This window comes from Onychostoma macrolepis, chromosome 20, assembly GCF_012432095.1.
Source record: "Onychostoma macrolepis isolate SWU-2019 chromosome 20, ASM1243209v1, whole genome shotgun sequence".
In the NCBI taxonomy this organism is placed as follows: Eukaryota; Metazoa; Chordata; class Actinopteri; order Cypriniformes; family Cyprinidae; genus Onychostoma; species Onychostoma macrolepis.
This window is the reverse complement of record NC_081174.1, coordinates 804,095-825,480: the sequence shown is the minus strand read 5'-3', so window position 1 is coordinate 825,480 and position 21,386 is coordinate 804,095. Positions and strand designations below refer to the sequence as shown.

General features: G+C 40.5%; 1 protein-coding gene and 1 pseudogene across 7 annotated transcripts in view; one reads left to right on the top strand and one right to left on the bottom strand.

Annotated features, from left to right (window-relative positions):
• Positions 1-21,386, top strand: part of LOC131527663 (heparan sulfate glucosamine 3-O-sulfotransferase 5-like) — a 35,977-nt gene that overhangs the window by 12,771 nt on the left and 1,820 nt on the right. Inside the window, exon 1 of one of the 7 annotated variants that reach the window (XM_058756907.1) lies at positions 3,508-4,090. The exons of 2 other annotated variants lie outside the window; for them this stretch is intronic. The gene's annotated coding sequence lies outside the window, so the exon portion shown is untranslated. Of the gene's footprint in view, positions 1-3,507; positions 4,091-20,671; positions 20,772-20,797; positions 20,924-21,064; positions 21,191-21,386 lie in introns of those variants that run through there. 4 more of the 7 variants (XM_058756908.1, XM_058756911.1, XM_058756906.1 and 1 more) reach the window with 4 other exon arrangements.
• LOC131527662 (uncharacterized protein K02A2.6-like) lies at positions 16,857-20,166 on the bottom strand (annotated as a pseudogene).

Here is a 21,386-nt window from a genome sequence, read left to right as displayed (position 1 = left end):
GCACAAAAATCGACCTGAAATAGTAGACCATCCAGGGACTTTTGGCATACTCCTTTCAACATACTATGTTTTGGGACACACTTATTGTAATCTCACATACTATTTAGGATGGATAGTATGAACATTGGGATGCAGGGATAGTTTATGTAGTTTGGAGGAGGGGCTAATTTAGCTGAGAGTTTTGTTTTTAAGAAGATAAAAGAAATTAAGATTTAGGGTTATAAACTAAAAAATAAAACTGTTAATATAGGCGCCGATCAATGGCTGAGCACCCACAGAAAAACACAAGATATTCTCTATTCTTCAACTTTAAAACTAATATAAAAAAAAAAATAATAATAAATTGATTAATATCCAGGAAACTCTCTAACTGGTGGATCTCACATCGGGTCCCTGTGGGTCGCAATACACACGAATTTTAGAGTGGCTAATTAATGGTGTTTCATCCCAGCAGGCACCAGACGTCTATGTAACGTCAAGTTGACGTTGGACATGACGTCGGACAGATGTTGCATTTTGGTTGAAAATGAAAATCGGGTTGATGTCAATATATAACGTCAATTTGACGTTGACTTAGCGTTGTATTTTGGTTGCACAACCTAAAAACAACAAAATCTCAACGTCAGCTGACATCGGTATTGATCATCATTTTAACATTGACATTAGACGTTGAATTTACATTGAATTTTGGTCAACCGACGTTGCAACCAAAATTTAACCAAATATCGACGTCTTATGATGTGGTGTGCCTGCTGGGTTTCGTTCTGTTCCCAAAATCAGTAATCTCGAAAAAAAAAATACAGGTGTCGAATCAGACATTTCATGTGATTCTGTGATGTTTTCAGCATTAAATAAAAAAACTGTAAGGATAAAACTTGTGTGTTGGGGCAGTTTTCAGTATCAGTTAAATTAAACATAAAGCCTACTTAATGCACATGGGCTTCATCCAATTTACGTGTGCATGTTGACTTCATCTTATGTGTTAATTATTTGGTTTTATTTGGAAAACAGAAGCATGCTGAATGAAGAAATTGAATAATTGTATGATTGAGGGGTAATTGATTTCTATAAGGTTGATGTTTTTTCCTCAAAGAAATTGATTTTCTTGAACAATAACTAAAATATTTTCTTTGAGAAAAGTGAAAGAAAAAGAAGAATACAGTGTGAGTAGTCTGGAGTTCCATGCAAAGCATGCTGGTAATTAGTTTCAGTTATGTCAACATCAAAAATTATTTTCACTTATAGGCTACTTGATCGGTTCACATTCACCCTACCTAAAGTACATGATCTTACAATAGAAAATGTATCCTTTGTTGATTAAAAAAAAAATGCTCAGATTTTGAGGAATTGTTTATTACAACGTTTCCCAGAACCTGTAAAGAGAACTTATATTCAGCCATTGTGAGAAGTAAAATGTATGTGAAATTAAGACCAATTTTCTTTAATTTCCAGTTACCTCTAAATGTAAAGAGGTGCACTTTAAAATTATGAGTCATATATATATATATATATATATATATAGCCTACCCTGCAAAAGATTTAAGAATAAGGTTTAAAGTTGGGGATTCAAATGTATGCGCAAATATGCAAGTTAGCGATAGAAATGGCTGAACACTTCCATGCCGTGATAAGTTAACTTATATAGTAGCCCTAGAACTATAGCAGCTATATATATATATATATATATATATATATATATATATATATATACACACACACACACAGTGGGTACGGAAAGTATTCAGACCCCCTTAAATTTTTCACTCTTTGTTATATTGCAGCCATTTGCTAAAATCATTTTAAGTTCATTTTTTTTCCTCAATGTACACACAGCACCCCATATTGACAGAAAAACACAGAATTGTTGACATTTTTGCAGATTGCAGATTTATTAAAAAAGAAAAACTGAAATATCACATGGTCCTAAGTATTCAGACCCTTTGCTGTGACACTCATATATTTAACTCAGGTGCTGTCCATTTCTTCTGATCATCCTTGAGATGGTTCTACACCTTCATTTGAGTCCAGCTGTGTTTAATTATACTGATTGGACTTGATTAGGAAAGCCACACACCTGTCTATATAAGACCTTACAGCTCACAGTGCATGTCAGAGCAAATGAGAATCATGAGGTCAAAGGAACTGCCTGAAGAGCTCAGAGACAGAATTGTGGCAAGGCACAGATCCGGCCAAGGTTACAAAAAAATTTCTGCTGCACTTAATGTTCCTAAGAGCACAGTGGCCTCCATAATCCTTAAATGGAAGACGTTTGGGACGACCAGAACCCTTCCTAGAGCTGGCCGTCCGGCCAAACTGAGCTATCGGGGGAGAAGAGCCTTGGTGAGAGAGGTAAAGAAGAACCCAAAGATCACTGTGGCTGAGCTCCAGAGATGCAGTCGGGAGATGGGAGAAAGTTGTAGAAAGTCAACCGTCACTGCAGCCCTCCACCAGTCGGGGCTTTATGGCAGAGTGGCCCGACGGAAGCCTCTCCTCAGTGCAAGACACATGAAAGCCCGCATGGAGTTTGCTAAAAAACACCTGAATAAGATTCTCTGGTCTGATGAGACCAAGATAGAACTTTTTGGCCTTAATTCTAAGCGGTATGTGTGGAGAAAACCAGGCACTGCTCATCACCTGTCCAATACAGTCCCAACAGTGAAGCATGGTGGTGGCAGCATCATGCTGTGGGGGTGTTTTTCAGCTGCAGGGACAGGACGACTGGTTGCAATCGAGGGGAAGATGAATGCAGCCAAGTACAGGGATATCCTGGACGAAAACCTTCTCCAGAGTGCTCAGGACCTCAGACTGGGCCGAAGGTTTACCTTCCAACAAGACAATGACCCTAAGCACACAGCTAAAATAACGAAGGAGTGGCTTCACAACAACTCAGCCAGAGCCCTGACTTAAACCCAATTGAGCATCTCTGGAGAGACCTAAAAATGGCTGTCCACCAATGTTTACCATCCAACCTGACAGAACTGGAGAGGATCTGCAACGAGGAATGGCAGAGGATCCCCAAATCCAGGTGTGAAAAACTTGTTGCATCTTTCCCAAAAAGACTCATGGCTGTATTAGATCAAAAGAGTGCTTCTACTAAATACTGAGCAAAGGGTCTGAATACTTAGGACCATGTGATATTTCAGTTTTTCTTTTTTAATAAATCTGCAAAAATGTCAACAATTCTGTGTTTTTCTGTCAATATGGGGTGCTGTGTGTACATTAATGAGGAAAAAAAATGAACTTAAATGATTTTAGCAAATGGCTGCAATATAACAAAGAGTGAACAATTTAAGGGGGTCTGAATACTTTCCATACCCACTGTATATATACATCAATATAGCTATATAGGCCTATATATAGGCTATTCAACAGTTCAGTTAGATCAGTTAGTAGTTTTTTCTTTTCTTTTTTTTTTTTCTTTTTTAAGAATGTCCTAAATAGACTGAGTGAGGAATGGTCAAGTGTATGCTTTGCCATATTTTCAGTTTTACTCTGTTTGTAACGGACTATCGACAGAAGAGGGCGAGATTTCATTAAAAACCAGAGTCCAGTTGTTCTGAATCAGCTAGAGCCAGGACGCCGCCTCTGTTTCCCGATCATCTTCCGTCCTCTTCACGCCGCGCAAGGCTGGAGCTCAGATCATCGCTCTTTAATTAGCTGATGGCCTCTATGGGCGCACCCACAACAGTCTTCCCTACAGACACGCTAAAAAATAAGTATCTTTAAACGAGAACAAGTGAGAGTATTGGCGGTTTTTAATTACTTCTTCCTGGGACAAGAAAGCGGTGTTGTTTCCTTCACACGGTCTCGGGAATTTAAATATTTTGTCTTTCATCTGGCGCTTTACAAAGAGTAACAGAAGACTTTACGATTGTAGAATAGCGTTTTTTTCCCCCACATGCGATTGTGTCAGATGTTGTGTATGATGAGTGGGATTATGTTGACGTTTACTCGTTGACAAACTGGAAAAACTGTCCAAAACCCTCCGGAGGCGGGACACTGCTGATACTGAAACGTACTGACCCATCGCAACCTGCGCGCCTGTGCTTTCTTCCCCGGATAGCCTTATGCCAAGGACGATGCCGAACAGGTATTGCATGTCTTCTGGGTAGTAAATGAACAATTATTCTCAAAGGAGACAGAATACGGGATTAATGTTGACACATATGAATACCAGCATTACATGTAGGCCTGACCTTACAGTCAACACGTTCGTTTTGAATAACAGCAGTTTTCTTGACATATAGACACAAAAATATGACTATGCTTTATTTAAATGCAGCCGAAATTATCATAATTTAAAATGAGCTTGCAAGTAGTTCTTCTAATGTTCTCAACATAAGCAACATCCAGATAATTAGCTTATATCCTACATTATGCATACATAAAATGATGAACATACAACTGCTATTGTTGACTAGCTATATATGAAATGTAAATAATCATAAAATTCACGAAATATTACATTATATATTTCCATATATGTGGAATATACTGCATGAGTAAATATGTTCAATATATTTATACACACACAGTATACTGTCTCTTATCACATGTGCATCTTTATGTTGTGAAGTGCATTATAGAATATAAAATTACATACAAATTATGATATAAAAGTGAATATATTGTCATGTCCTTCAATATATGAAAGCAGCAATTCCTTATGTATTATTCAATATATTGTACAAAATATTAATGTGTATTTTCAATATGCCATTAAATAATTGAATATATTGATCATATATATAAGGAAATTTTAATAAAAATAAGGATATTTTCTTTGCGTAAGGGAATATATTGATCATAAATAAATGAAAATATATTTTTATTCCGTAAGGGACTAACTTGCTTTCTATGAAACAAATGCAGTTATAATCATTGTAAGAAGATGAACAGATAATGTCTTTCAAAGTGGCCTTAAACATCTTAGACATCAACACTTAGACATCAACACTCATATAAACCAACAACAAACCATGGCGACAATCAACAAAACATTAAAATAAAAATTTCAACTCTGAACATAAAAAAAACAAGCTACTAAACTGAAACTAGCTAACTAACCCAGACAGCAAAATGACTCCGGATCGGATTCGCCCCGGAGGTACCACAGACTCCGGAACGGATCCGCAAATCGGATCCGTATTGGAGTCCACTTGCACAGCGCAGCGGATCCGGAACAGATAAGGATTACGGATCTGGACCGGATCCGTTCCCGACCCTATCCGTATCCGCTATTAAAGCGGTTCATCCTGCCCGGATCCGATCCGGACCCGCTGATGAAGTAGCTCATCCGGCCCGGATCCGAACTGGATCCGTTCATTAAGTGGGTGTGTACTAGGGATGGGCAAATGAAGCTTCATGAAGCCTAATTAAGCTTTTCAGCTTTTCGGCCAAGTGGTCCACAAAAGGGTTAATTTCTGGAGCCTGCATTTGCTCACAATACCACCTGGTGGCCAAAGAGTGTAAAACAGGCAGATATATTACAGACAGAGGTGTAAAGTCCAGGGGTCAGAAAGTAAAAGTCCTACCATATGTTTATTCCACCCATGAACTCAGCAGCTGATTTCACCAGAGGAGGAACCAAGTCATTCCTTTCAAGTCACGAGCAAGTCTCAAATCAAATCCCAAGTCCTCAAAGAGTTAAAGTTAATGAGATAATTAAGAGACTAATTAAATGATGATTGTGCATTACTGATGAACACCTGCTGTTACTGAGAATTACAGAGGATCGGATGTTTATGTTTTATTGGATAAAATGCCCTTTTAATAACTAATAATTGCTTTTAAGCAATTGCAATATTGTTTCACAACAAACATTTGTGCATTGCTGAAGTAAAAGCTTGAGGGAACAGATAAGCTTACACTTTTGGCTTTTATGTCACTTGAATGAACATCATGAAGGTGTCTCTCTTTGGTTTATTGACTGACAGTCAGCTATTACAGAACTTCAAAAATGTACTATTGAACAAATGCCATCATAAAGATTAAATATTGAAAAAAAGGACTATATCGCTCAGGCTTTTAGACATGAACACTTATAATTCGATCCTCAACAGTGGTGACAATTATTATTCATACCGCAGTGCATGATGGGAGTTTTTACTATGGTGTTACCCAGCATGGATTGCAGCATTTTGTTGATAGTCACGATTGTTGAGATTCAAATGCTGGTTCTCGATGTCTCTGTGTGTCTAAATAGTATCTGGAGTTTAAATATTTATATGCATTACATAGATTTAAAATTCATTCACTATAACAGCAGTAATTTCACTGCATACTGTGGTTTCACAGGATTGGTTATTCAAAACCTGAACACATAAATAAAAAAAACACAATTTTGTTTTTATATATATATATATATATTGGATGTAAACATGTCAGCACCTGATGATTATCTCATCATATGAAAACTACTAACAGTTGCGCACAGCTCTGCTCTGCTCTGCTCTGCTTTACAACAGCACATACATTGCTACAAACACAGGAAGTCAAGAGTCAAGAGCCCAACTAAAGCAAGCACTGATCTCCATGATGGTGGTATCATTTTATCCAATAAAACATCAACATCCGATCCTCTGTAATTCTCAGTAACAGCAGGTGTTCATCACTAATGCACAATCATCATTTAATTAGTCTCTTAATTATACGGATACGGATAGGGTCTGGAACGGATCCATAATCCTTATCTGTTCCAGATTCGCTGTGCTGTGCAAGTGGACTCCGATACGGACCCGTTTTGCGGATCCGTTCCGGAGTCTGTTGCTATCAGGGAAGTTACTTTTCATGCAGTCTCCGTGAATGGAGCGCATCACAATGAACCGGCTCACAGACATAAGAAATAAATCTACAGAAAGCTTGAAATGTCTACTATTAAACAAACCAAGGAAAATAAAAAACAAATCTTCTCTGATTATGTAGTCCATATAGGTGCATTTCTCTAGGCTATTAAAGGCCCCAATAAAAAGCACTAGAAACAAATATTATTCCTAACCTTTTTAATTATACAAGATTTAATTTTAAAATTTTTATATTTTTACTTACAGTGCCATGAAAAGTTTTTTGCCCCTACCTGTTTTTTTTATTTTTTATCTTTTGCTTATTTCAAACAAATTGTAATATTACACAAAGATAACCCGAGTAAATACAAAATGCAGTTTTGAAATGATTATTTCATTTATTAAGGGAAAAAAGCTGCCCAAACCTGTCTGGCACTATGTGAAAAAGTAATTGCCCCCAAAATCTAATAACTGGTTGTGCCACCCTTTGCAGCAACAACTGCAATCAAGCATTTGCAATAACTTGCGATGAGTCTTTCACATCGCTGTAGATGAATATTGGCCCACTCTGCTTTGCATAATTGTTTTAATTCAGCCACATTGGAGGGTTTTCGAGCATGAAAGGACTGTTTAAGGTCATGCCACAGCATGTCAATCGGATTTAAGTCCGGTCTTTGATTTGGCCACCCCAAAATCTTACTTTTGTTATTCTTGAGCCATTCAGAGGTGGACTTGCTGGTGTGTTTCGGATCATTGTCCTGCTGCATAACCCAAGTGCACTTGAGCTTGAGGTCACAAACTGACGGCCGTACAGTCTCCTTCAGGATTTTCTGATAGAGAGCAGAATTCATGGTTCTATCAATTATGGAAAGTCATCCAGGTTCTGAAGCTGCAAAGCAGCCTCAGACCATCACACTACCACCACCATGTTTGACTGTTGGTATGATGTTCTTTTTATGAAATCCTGTGTTAGTTTTATGCCAGATGTAACGGGACACACACCTTCCAAAAAGTTCAACTTTTGTTGCATCAGTCCACAGAATATTTGGCCAAAAGTCTTGGGGATAATCGAGATGGGTGGAACTCTCCCATGGATGCTGTTTTTTCCCAGTCTCTTTCTTATTGTTGAATCATGAACACTGACCTTAATTGATGCAAGTGAGGCCTGCAGTTCTTTAGATGTTGTTCTGGGTTCTTTTTTGACCTCCCGGATGAGTCGTCATTGCACTCTTGGAATAATTTTGGTAGGCCGGCCACTCCTGGGAAGGTTCACCACCAGGGACGTGGGAACTATATTTTGAGAGGGGGGGCGGGATTCTTGAGGGGGGGGGGGGGACCGTTATTTAGAATGTGTCACTTTATGGTTTCCATGGTGACGCGTCATTGCTTGTCACGTGACACACCGCAGCAGCAACAGCGCTGAATGAATGATGATCTGCTTAAACTGCTTTTATGTCATTTTTCCTTTTTTATTCAGAATATTCACAAATGTGTTAACTATGGCATGAAATATCTGATATTCCGATTGTCAAATACATGCAAGTGGAAGTGTATTGTTGTTTAAACACCTTTATAACGATCGCGTTAGTCGAGCTGTATGCGCGATGGGCACCGCGATGTTAGTTTGTGCCGCAGACGCAGTTCAGAGAATCGGATCTGTTGGATTTACAACACGTGAATTCATGCACTTCTCCTGAAATACTTAAAAGTAAGTGGCTGGTGAACTGGGAGAAGAATAGAGTAAACATTAAAGTTACTTACACAATGTGTATCTGATATGAATAAAACGTGTCGAATTATAATGGAAAGGATTATTATTACCTCTTCCACAGACATCAGTGTGTATTTTACAAACTCTAAATGCATTGTTTTTTTAGTACTTATGTGCATTTATATGTCTGAAACCTAAAATAAACAGTATGTGGTTGAAAACACTGAAACGTTGTGATATATGACAGCTCTGAGCACGCCTGTCTCTGGCTAAATTCAACATTTGCTTAAAAACAAGAAATTTTATGACACAACATTTTGAAATGTAGTTAAATCAAACACATTTTAATTCAGATTCTGTATTTATTTATATATATATATATATATATATATATATATAAATAAATACAGAATCTGAATTAAATGTGTTTGATTTAAGCTTCACATTTCAAAATTGCCCTCCCCGCCCCCTGTTCCAACGTCTATGTTCACCACTGTTCCAAGTTTTCTCCATTTGTGGATAATGGCTCTGACCATGGTTCACTGGAGTCCCAAAGCTTTAGAAATGGCTTTATAACCTTTCCAGATTGATACATGTCAACTATTTTGTTTCTCATCTGTTCTTTAATCTGCCGCGTTTGACACTGTCAATCATCAGATACTCCTCTCCACTCTCTCATCACTGGGCATCGCTGGAATTCCACTTCGCTGGTTTGAATCCTATCTCACTGGTAGGTCTTTCAGGGTGGCCTGGGGAGGGGAGGTATCCAAAGCACATACACTGGTCACTGGGGTTCCTCAGGGATCGGTTCTTGGACCCTCCTCTTCTCCACATACACTACATCACTGGGTCCCATCATACAGGCACATGGATTCTCCTACCACTGCTATGCTGATGACACACAGCTCTATCTCTCTTTTCAACCAGATGATCCAACGGTAGCTGCAAGGATCTCAGGTTGCCTGGCAGACATCTCGGCATGGATGAAAGAACATCACCTCCAGCTCAACCTGGCAAAGACTGAGCTTCTTGTCTTTCCTGCCGCTCCAACTCTACAGCATGACATCACGATCCAGTTAGGTTCATCAACAATTACCCCATCAACTTCGGTCAGAAATCTTGGTGTAATCTTTGATGACCAGCTGACCTTCAAAGACCACATTGCAAAGACTGCTCGATCTTGCAGGTTTGCACTACACAACATCAGAAAGATCAGGCCCTTTCTGACGGAGCATGCTGCACAACTTCTTGTCCAGGCCCTTGTCATTTCTAGGCTGGACTACTGCAATGCTCTTCTGGCTGGACTTCCATCAAACACAGTCAAACCTCTACAAATGATTCAGAATGCGGCGGCACGACTGGTCTTCAAGGAACCCAAAAGAGCCCATGTTACACCTCTCTTTATCTCATTGCATTGGCTACCAATCGCAGCTCGCATCAAGTTCAAGACACTGATGCTTGCTCATAGAACAACCACAGGCTCAGCACCCGCCTACATGCACTCACTATTAAGAATCTACATCCCCTCCAGAAATCTGAGATCTGCTAGTGAGCGACGCCTCGTGGTACCATCACAAAGAGGCTCAAAATCACTCTCCAGAACATTCTCGTTCACCATTCCTGGCTGGTGGAATGATCTTCCCACCCATATTCGGAGTACTGGATCCCTGTCAATCTTCAAGCAACAGCTGAAAACTCATCTCTTTCGACACTACTTGACTTCAACCTACACATAAAAAAAAAAAAAAAAATCTTTCTCCTTACTTATTCCTTCCCTTGCTAGCTTGTACTTATTTAAACAATGCCTGAGACTTGGTGTTACAAGCACTTCCTTTGTCGAATTGCCTCTTCAAGATGAATCGCTTCATGTGTTCCCCAAATTGTAAGTCGCTTTGGATAAAAGCGTCTGCAAAATGACTAAATGTAAATGTAAATGTTTAGATAGCGGCATGATGTGTTGCTCTTTAAGCATGCTTCACTTTGTCAGACAGGTTCTATTTAAGTGATTTCTTGATTCAACAGGTTTGGCAGTAATCAGGCCTGGGTTTGGCTAGTGAAATTTAACTCAGCTTTCTAAAATAATGTGGTTAATCACAGTTATTTCATGATTTAACAGGAGGGGGCAATTAATTTTTCACGTAGGGCCAGGTAGGTTTGGACAGCTTTTTTCCCTAAATAAATGAAATCATAATTTAAAAACTGCATTTTGTATTTACTTGCATTAGCTTTGTGTAATATTAAAATTTATGTGATGATCTGAATCTTTTAAGTGTGACAAATATGCAAAAAAAAAAAAAAAACAGGAAGGGGGCAAAAACCTTTTCATGGCACTGTATATCCAACGAACAATGAGACTAATATTTTTCTGCCTGTCTTGACTGGAGGACTAGCATATAGGTGATGATGTTATGGTGTAATGTACAGGTGTTATGGAGGCCTTAGGCAACTGCCTGCTCTGCTAGTGCCGGCCCTGCGTGCAACTAGTTGACTAGAAAAATCTTTAGTCGGAGGCAGGCCTACTTGGCACAAGGAACCGATCCATTTTTAAAATAAAATGCTGACATCACGAAATGTGCGACTGCAAATTACGTCACGTTGTATTGCATTGCAGTAGTTATGCATGTGTAATGAGTCAAATGTTTTTACTTTATTTCATTTTTTATGGGGGTGCTATGGGGGTGCTTTGGTTTTTCTTGGGGGTGCTGGAGCACCTGCTAGCCCCTCCCTAGCGCTGCCCATGCTGGCACCCAGTGTAATGATGGGTCTGTTGAGTGAGAATCCATTTACAGCTTTATTAACATAAACTCAGAGTTCTCGACCCTGCGGATGGCTCATTGAAGGTGTACATGAGCTACGTTCCAGGTGTCCTCGCTCCTCTGTAGCCAGTTATTGATGGCAGGGAGCTCTGAGGGCTCTCCAGACCAGGAAAACAGGGGTGGTTGAGAGCCGAGCACACATTGAAAGGGCGTGAGGCCAGTAAATGGTTTGCGGAGGGAGTTCTGTGCGTATTCTGCCCATAGTAAGAAGTGACTCCAATCATTCTGATGGCATTAGGAACGAAGGAAGCAGGTAAGTTCTTGAATTAGTCATTCGACCTGACCATTAGACTGCGGGTGATATCCGGAGGTGAAGCTGATGTTGATGTTAAGGTGTTGGCAGAAAGCAGACCAGACACGAGAAGTGAACTGAGGGCCATGGTCCGAAACTATATCCTCAGGGAGTCCGTAGAAATGGAAGACCTGTTCCAGAAGAACCTCCGTGGTTTCAAATGCAGTAGGGAGTTTAGTTAGTGGTATGAGACAGCATGCCTTGGAGAAACGATCTATTACAGTGAGGATGGTGGTATGGTTTCTGGAATTGGGAGATATGTAACAAAGTCTACGGCAATGTGTGACCATGGGCCTCGAGGACCCGGAAGTGGCTGAAGAAGGCCTGCAAGGACGCTGATGGCAGGTATTGGTGATGTTACAGATGGTACAGTTGTGAACAAAGTTAATAGTATCAGGTTGGAGTGTAGGCCACCAGAAATGGTTGGAGATGAGCTGGATAGTGGCAGTGATACCTGGATAACCTGAGCTGGGGTAATTATGGACCAATTGCATGACGCGCTGAGTAGTTATGAACACCGTTTCCACACAGTGTGCTTTGGTCCATGGAGTAACAAATTTTGTAAGGCCAGTGCCGCTGAACTCTCTACCATACTGGAGCCTCACTGTTCGTTTGACGTGAATAATTTGAACATGAAGGAAGGAGGAATAAAGCCCACAGCAGGACTATAATCAACACATCCATTTAGCTTGGATGAGTTAAACTTGACAAAAAAAAAAAATCTAGTAATAAGTAATTAACTTTAACACAGAAGTCTTACACAAACTTTGTACAGCAAGACACACGACTAAAGACTAAGTAAGTGCTACTACCACTGTAGGTCACCACATGCACATCACTCGTAAAGTCAATTGTTTTTTGCGTTGTAAGAGTTCAGATTTAAAAAAAAAAAAAAAAAAAACACTGACTGGTTGGTTGATGTTTACTTATTGATCCAATCAGATAATTTCCTATTAAACCAGTGTTTGAAAAAAGACCCATGATGGCATTCACACTGTAGGAGTAAATGTGTCAGAAAATGTGCTAGGCTGCATGTCATTCCTCCTTTAAATATGAAATCAAGGACAACTGTCATGGGAACCCAGTCTAAGTGAAGCCATGGCAGGTCATTGCGTTTAATAGTGTGACTCATTTTGTGTAAACATCAGCTAAGTGATCCATCAAATACAGAACAGCCATTATCTAAGAGGAGAACGAGACAGTTTTGATGTGAGCAGTATGAGGTCACTTTATTCCAACCTCATCAGCATCACTCCATACTGCTTACGCACACACACACACACACACACACACACACGCTTACTTACTTCTGTTTCATCACTAGTTTCTGTTTCTTGCCTGTCTTTCCTTATATTGCTTAATTTCAAATTGGATGCAATTCTGTTAAGTTTTAGTAGTGGTGGGGGTATAATTTCAGTTATTTTCTTATTTCTAATAATGAAAAGTAATACTCATTAATATTCTTACATTTCAAAAAAAATTGTTATTGTAATCAACAGTTAAAATCGTTTGGAAAAGTTATGATATTAGAAGAGAATTTGATATTGAGTCAAATTTTTAAATTAAATATTTGTTTATCAAACAAAACTCGGTTGAAATCTAGCAATGTTTCTAACATGAAAAAGCGCATTTTAATATGAGAATCAAATGATGATTGGGAGTCAAAAATAACACCAAGATAACGCACTTGTGATGATGGTGTAGGAGCCATTTACTGTATATTCACCTTTTAGATAAGTTAATTTAGTTATTACCTATTTTAGCCACTTGGGGGAGTATTGCTCTGGGGGTGGCACGTCACTGGGAGTTAGGTATATTTACAAGTGTGGTAATTAGTTAGGGAAAGGTGTGGATGGTGGGGAACACACGGTTCTTACCGTAGCTGTGAGCACCCACTTTATCAGACAGAACAAAAGCACTTTATTAGCACTGGGTGAAGTACCATTTTATGAAAAATATATTTTCTACTTTTATAATAAAAGGGAACACCACCCAAAGAGAGCTAATGCCTGGACTTAGGATTTTTCTGCTATGAGTTGAGAACACCATGCCATCCATGCCGAGGCTTATAGGATAGCCTCCAGAAAATGTGCTAGGCTGCATGTCATTCCTCCTTTAAATATGAAATCAAGGACAACTGTCATGGGAACCCAGTCTAAGTGAAGCCATGGCAGGTCATTGCGTTTAATAGTGTGACTCATTTTGTGTAAACATCAGCTAAGTGATCCATCAAATACAGAACAGCCATTATCTAAGAGGAGAACGAGACAGTTTTGATGTGAGCAGTATGAGGTCACTTTATTCCAACCTCATCAGCATCACTCCATACTGCTTACGCACACACACACACACACACACACACACGCTTACTTACTTCTGTTTCATCACTAGTTTCTGTTTCTTGCCTGTCTTTCCTTATATTGCTTAATTTCAAATTGGATGCAATTCTGCGGTTAAGTTTTAGTAGTGGTGGGGGGTATAATTTCAGTTATTTTCTTATTTCTAATAATGAAAAGTAATACTCATTAATATTCTTACATTTCAAAAAATTGTTATTGTAATCAACAGTTAAAATCGTTTGGAAAAGTTATGATATTAGAAGAGAATTTGATATTGAGTCAAATTTTAAATTAAATATTTGTTTATCAAACAAAACTCGGTTGAAATCTAGCAATGTTTCTAACATGAAAAGCGCATTTTAATATGAGAATCAAATGATGATTGGGAGTCAAAAATAACACCAAGATAACGCACTTGTGATGATGGTGTAGGAGCCATTTACTGTATATTCACCTTTTAGATAAGTTAATTTAGTTATTACCTATTTTAGCCACTTGGGGGAGTATTGCTCTGGGGGTGGCACGTCACTGGGAGTTAGGTATATTTACAAGTGTGGTAATTAGTTAGGGAAAGGTGTGGATGGTGGGGAACACACGGTTCTTACCGTAGCTGTGAGCACCCACTTTATCAGACAGAACAAAAGCACTTTATTAGCACTGGGTGAAGTACCATTTTATGAAAAATATATTTTCTACTTTTATAATAAAAGGGAACACCACCCAAAGAGAGCTAATGCCTGGACTTAGGATTTTTTTCTGCTATGAGTTGAGAACACCATGCCATCCATGCCGAGGCTTATAGGATAGCCTCCAGAAAATGTGCTAGGCTGCATGTCATTCCTCCTTTAAATGTGAAATCAAGGACAACTGTCATGGGAACCCAGTCTAAGTGAAGCCATGGCAGGTCATTGCGTTTAATAGTGTGACTCATTTTGTGTAAACATCAGCTCAGTGATCCATCAAATACAGAACAGCCATTATCTAAGAGGAAAACGAGACAGTTTTGTGGGTGTGTTTTGATGTGAGCAGTATGAGGTCACTTTATTCCAACCTCATCAGCATCACTCCATACTGCTTACGCCCACACACACACACACAGACACAGACACACACACACACACACACACACACACACACACACACACACACACACACAGAGAGAGACAGACACAGACAGACAGACACACACACACACACACACACTCTCTTCCTTACTTCTGTTTCATCACCAGTTTCTGTTTCTTGCCTTTCCTTAAATTGCTTCATTTCGAATTGGATGCAATTCAGCGGTTAAGTTTTAGTAGTGGTGGGGGGTATAATTTCAGTTATTTTCTTATTTCTAATAATGAAAAGTAATACTCATTAATATTCTTACATTTAAAAAAAAATTGTTATTGTAATCAACAGTTAAAATCGTTTGGAAAAGCTATGATATTAGAAGAGAATTTGATATTGAGTCAAATTTTTTAATTAAATATTTGTTTATCAAACAAAACTCGGTTGAAATCTAGCAATGTTTCTAACATGAAAAAGCGCATTTTAATATGAGAATCAAATGGTGATTGGGAGTCAAAAACAACACCAAGATAACGCACTTGTGATGATGGCGACAAAAAGTTTGAATCAGTAAACAGCTTGAGACTTACATTTATGCAAAGCAGACGGCATGCCAACAAGTAAAATTTAGTTTTTGATTCATTTAGTTTAAGATAATTGTCATCCACACCTTGATTTCTTCCAGGCAGGTAGTAAGAGCTGTGATTGTAAATTTATGGTGAGGGTATCTGCTGACATAAATATGAGTGTCATTAGCATAACAATTAAATATTATTTATGCATGGCTAGTTATTTGTACATGGCCTCAACCCTAAATTGATTGTATTTTACAGAAGAACTGTCAGTTGATTGGGAGAGAAGGTCAATGAAGCTTTATGCACCCTTACACGCCAGCTCAGACACCAAGATTACCTGTAAATAAGAGTCAACTATATTGGCGGTAGGATCTTCTGAACAATAACAGAAGCAGGATGGATGGGTGCAATGAAGATATAGAACATAACAACAATTTACCCCATAAGATGAAATAGAGGAAGGCAAGGACATGTCCAAATGAAGGACATTTGTCCCAGTCCAACTGTCCGAGAGAGAGAGAGAGAGAGAGAGAGAGAGAGAATATGAGGACAGCTTCAATGATAGTGAGGAGGAGAGAAGAGAGAGTAATGAACACAATATACTTCAAAAATTATAGACAGAGGCTCTTCTTAATGGAGCATGCTGCTTATCCATGCTCTTGTCATTTCTAGACTGACAGAATTAATGCAATAATCTTCTAGCCAGACTTGTCTAGTCTTCCTGCATTTGCAAATTCTACAAATGATCTAAAACAGAGCAAGCATGTTATTGCCGAACTGCTTTGTTATATTCCTCATTTTGTAAGTTTTTTAGATAAGAGTGTTTGGTAAATTAATAAATGTGAATGTAAAATTATTCTTTATGTGTGAGTGAATTAGCTGTGTGTGTGTGTGTGTGTGTGTGTTATAGAAGACATCCTTTATAACGACGCTGCAGCATTTAATGACTTGTAAGACATTATTTATTGTGTGTTTAAAAGCATTTTCTCTTCCGATGCTGTGCTTATTTGAAATGTGTCTTTAACTGATAAAGATGCAGACTTTTGATGAATGTGGGTTCTTAATCAATGTGTAAATGAAAAGATATGGATATATAAATCATGTTTATATGTATGTGTGTGTGTGTGTGTGTGTGTGTGTGCATGTTTATGTGGTTTACGGGGACACAAATTTGTTTAATGACATGGGTATGACAGAGGTATTACAATTTGAAGGTGGTTTATGAGGACACTGCCTATGTCCCCGTAAATCAAAAGGCTTAAAAAACATACTAAATGGTGTTTTTTTTTTTATCTAAAAATGCAGACTGTCTCCTGTAAGGGGTAGGTTTAGGTGTAGGGTTGGTGTAGGACAATAGTGTAAGATACTTGAATGACAGAAGGAGACTGTTGCAATATGGAAACTTTTACTGAATTCAATGCAACGCAGAACAGAACATACATCTTCAGCCAGCACTTAGAACCGACCGGAAACCCCCGGGGAAAAACTAGTAACACCCCTCTCAGTCTTTTGTCCTCTTAAAGGAACCTCACTATTCCAATATCTTTAGCCAATACACTACACCCCTTTCCCCCAGTCAACAAAATCTGAAAATCTTCTTGGCGGACGATGCTCTCTCACGGGGTACCTCCTAGAAGGAAGGGACTCTGACATACTCTCGGCCCCAGCAATTTCCTCACCAGGGTTTTCCAGCTCTATTGCGAGTGGCTGTAATTCAGGCATTTCAGCCTCTGAGGGCTCTGGTAGAGAGACAGTGTAGCCATCTGACTCGAGCCTTGATGGATCCACTGAGGGTACCACTCTGTTCCGCAGCTGATCAATGTGCCGTCTGTGCACCTGCCCATCACTGGTCCTGACCTTATACGACAAGGGGCATGTGACCTCAATGATGACTCCCGGAATCCACCTAGAATCCCTGGTGTAACTTCTCATGTACACCAAGTCATGCGGTCTAAACTCTCTTACAGTGCCAGGGCATTTTTCAGCAATCAGCTCCTGTTTGCGAAGCATATCACCTCCATGGTCAGGATGTAAACGATCCAGGGCAGTGGTCAGTCGCCGATTCATGAGCAACTCAGCAGGACTTTTTCCAGTTGATGAATTGGGTGTAACGTGCTGTGACAGCAAGAAACGAGCAAGTCGCGTCTGCCATTCGCCTTGAGTGATACGAGACAGGGCCTCCTTTGTTGTCTGTACCATGCGCTCAGCTTGACCATTCGAGCTTGGGTGATATGGTGCTGTAGTGACGTGACGAATACCATTGCGGTCTGCAAACTCTTGAAACTCTGTGGATGTGAAAGCAGCACCATTGTCTGAAACGATGACATCGGCAATCCATGCGTTGCAAAAAGCAGTCTCAGTGTGTTAATAACTGCTGACGATGACATGGAACTCATCAGAGACACCTCTAGCCACTTGCTGTGCGCATCAACCACTATGAGGAATACTTTGCCTTGGAAAGGTCCAGCAAAGTAAATGTGCAGCCGGGACCATCTTTTTGTTGTCCACTCCCAAGGGTGCACTTTTGCCTTAGCGGGTGCATGACGTGACATCTGACAGGTTTTGCATACCTTGACAGTTTCCTCTATATCTCCATCCATTCCCGGCCACCACACATAACTCCTTGCAAGTCCCTTCATGTGTACAATGCCCAGGTGTGCATCATGCAGCATAGCCAGTACCTCTCTCCGTGCCGAGCTAGGAACAACCACACGGTTTCCCCAAAGCACACAGTTCTTATGCGCAGAGAGTTCATGACGACGCGAAATTAATGGTCTGAACTGGCTATCTGGTATGTCAGCTGGCCACCCATGTAGTACCCAGCGTAGTACACGTGACATGACAGGGTCTTTAAGTGTAAGGTTAGAAATCCTTTCAGCATGCATAGGCGCATCTGGCACCATTTCCAGTAGCAATACTTCCAACGGTGGTGGCGTAACTGCGTCAGATGCAGGCAGAGGTAAGCGACTCAGGGCATCAGCATTGCCCATTTGCTTGCCAGGTCTGTAACAGCTCATAGTCATACGCTCCAATGATCAAACTCCAACGTAGCATCCGTGGTGAAAGGATGGCAGGCATTGGCTTGGAATGGTGCAAGAGGCCAAGCAGGGGCTTATGGTCCGTAAAAATCACAAAGTGGCGGCCTGCTAAGTACTGGTGAAACTTTCTGACAGCGAAAACAACCGCCAATGCTTCCTTATCGATCTGGGCATAATTCCGCTCAGTGGTGGTCATTGTTCTGGAGGCGAAGCAAATGGGCTTTTCCTGGCCATCACGCTCCAAGTGAAACAATAAAGCCCCAAGCCCATAGGGCGAGGCATCGCAAACCACTGCCAGGGGCTTCTTTTCATCGTAATGCGCCAGTACCTTATCCGTTTGCAGCAACTGTTTCGCCTGAACGTATGCAGACTCATGCTTCGCTCCCCACTGCCAAGTAGCGGACTGGTCAAGGAGGCGACGCAGGGGCTCCAGGACAGTGGCCTTATTAGGAAGAAAACAGCTGTAAAAATTAAGAAGCCCCAAGAATGCCTGGAGCTCTGTCTTGTTCCGTAGAGGCGGGGCCTTTTGGATAGCTTCCACTTTTTCACAGGTTGGTTTGATGCCATCCTTATCCACCCGAAACCCCAAAAACTCCACTTGGGCAGCTGCAAACATGCTTTTCTCTTTTTTTAGTCGCAAACCAGCCTCAGCAAAGCACTTCAGTACAGCCCTTAGCCATGCGTTGTGTTCCTCCACGGTTCGGCCTGAAATTAGGATGTCATCCAGGTACGGCTGGACACCTGGGATTCCTGCAAGCAGGGTGTCCATAAATCTTTGAAATATTGAAACGGCTGTTGACACTCCAAACTGCAATCGCCGAGCCCGGAAAAGTCCGTGGTGAGTGTTAATAGTCAGTAAGTCGGCTGCTTTGTCATCCAATGGAAGCTGCTGATAAGCTTGTTTCAAATCAAGTTTAGTGAAAACTACTCCTCCTGCTAGTTTTGAGAACAGTTCAGATGCTGTGGGTATGGGGTACACATCAGGCTTAACAGCCGTATTGACAGTACAGCGATAATCACCGCAAATCCTCAAGCCTCTGTCTTTTTTTGCTACAGCCACTATGGGCGTGGCCCACTTTGCATGCCGCACAGGTTCAAAAATTTATCCAGCTCCTCATCAAGCTGTGGCCGTAAAGCAAAAGGAACTGCGCAGGCTTTGAAGAAACGTGGCGTAATTGTGGAATCAATGTCAATTGAGATTGGGGGCATCCGGCAAACCCCAATGTTCTGAAATACCTCAGAATATTCAGCCAGTATTTCCTCTATGGACTGAAGCTGTACTCTGTGGACTCCTTCAACCGATATTCCAAGGGCATCAAACCAGTCCCGTCCCAGCAGACTAGGGCCCTGGCCCCTGATGACAAACAACGGCAGTGTGTTTTGCGTCGCTTTGTACATTACTTCAACAAATATTTTTCCTTTCATGTCCAAAGTTGCTTGTGACCACTGCTTTAGTACTCCACTGTCTGCATGCATTTCAGGGGTTTGAGAGGGCCACAGTGAGTGATAAGTATGCTCACTAATCAAGGAGCATGCTGCTCCTGAATCCACTTCCATTGTATGTGCTTGTTTGTTCAGTATCACAGTGGCCAAATATGGCTTCTGCCCCCTTTTTTTTTTGATTTCGTAGTGGAGCTGTAAACAGAGTACTCATTTTGTTGATCGTGAGTTATAATGTTTGTATGTCATTCCGCTGTGATACCAGCTGAATCCTTGTCACTACTATGTATATTCTTTGTTGAACACACCCGAGCAATGTGTCCTCTTTTTTTGCAATAATGGCATACAGCAGTGGAAAACTTACAGGCTTGTGGAATGTGCTGGCCGCCACACCTGTAGCATGGTTTATCACGTTTTTGATATTCACTTGTAGCTGCAACTTTGTGTGCTGATGCATGTGTATGGGCTGCATAGTGAACATCATCTTGAGGCAGTGATTCATGTTGTTGTTGTTGTTGACGAAGTAGACGAGCATTTAACAATGCTGTTTCGGCGGCTAATGCCTTTTCCTCTGCCTCTTTAAATGTGAGCGTGGGTTCAGCCAGTAGGCGTCGCTGTAGCGCTTCATCCACAACCCCACACACGAGACTATCACGCAGCATTGCATCTAACTGATCTCCAAAAGCACAGTGCACAGAGAGACGTCGAAGCTCAGCAACGTAGTTAGATATGCTTTGATTACTTTTCTGCTTACAATTGTGAAACTGAAAACGCTGAACGATCTCTGACGGCGCTGGACTGTAGTGGCGTTTCAACGCAGCTACAATGTTTGCATAAGTCACAGTAGAGGGCTGCGTTGGGGCGAGCACTGAACGTAATGTGGAATATGTTTTTGCACCACACACACTAAGCAGCACGGAACGTTTCTTTGCGTCGTCCTCAATGTCATTTGCATGGAAAAAACATTCCAGTCTTTCTATATATTCTTCAAAAGAATTACTCGAGCATTCATCAAACTCTTCGATACTGCCGAGCATTGCCATGATCGCAGTGAGGCAGACAGCAGTGTATTTCGTTCACCTTTACAGCTTCTTCATCGACTTATCTGCACACAGTCTGTTCGAATCCAATCGTCGCCAGTGTAAGATACTTGAATGACAGAAGGAGACTGTTGCAATATGGAAACTTTTACTGAATTCAATGCAACGCAGAACAGAACATGCATCTTCAGCCAGCACTTAGAACCAACCGGAAACTCCTAGTCTAGTCACACCCCTCCCAGTCTTTTGTCCTCTTAAAGGAACCTCACTATTCCAATATCTTTAGCCAATACACTA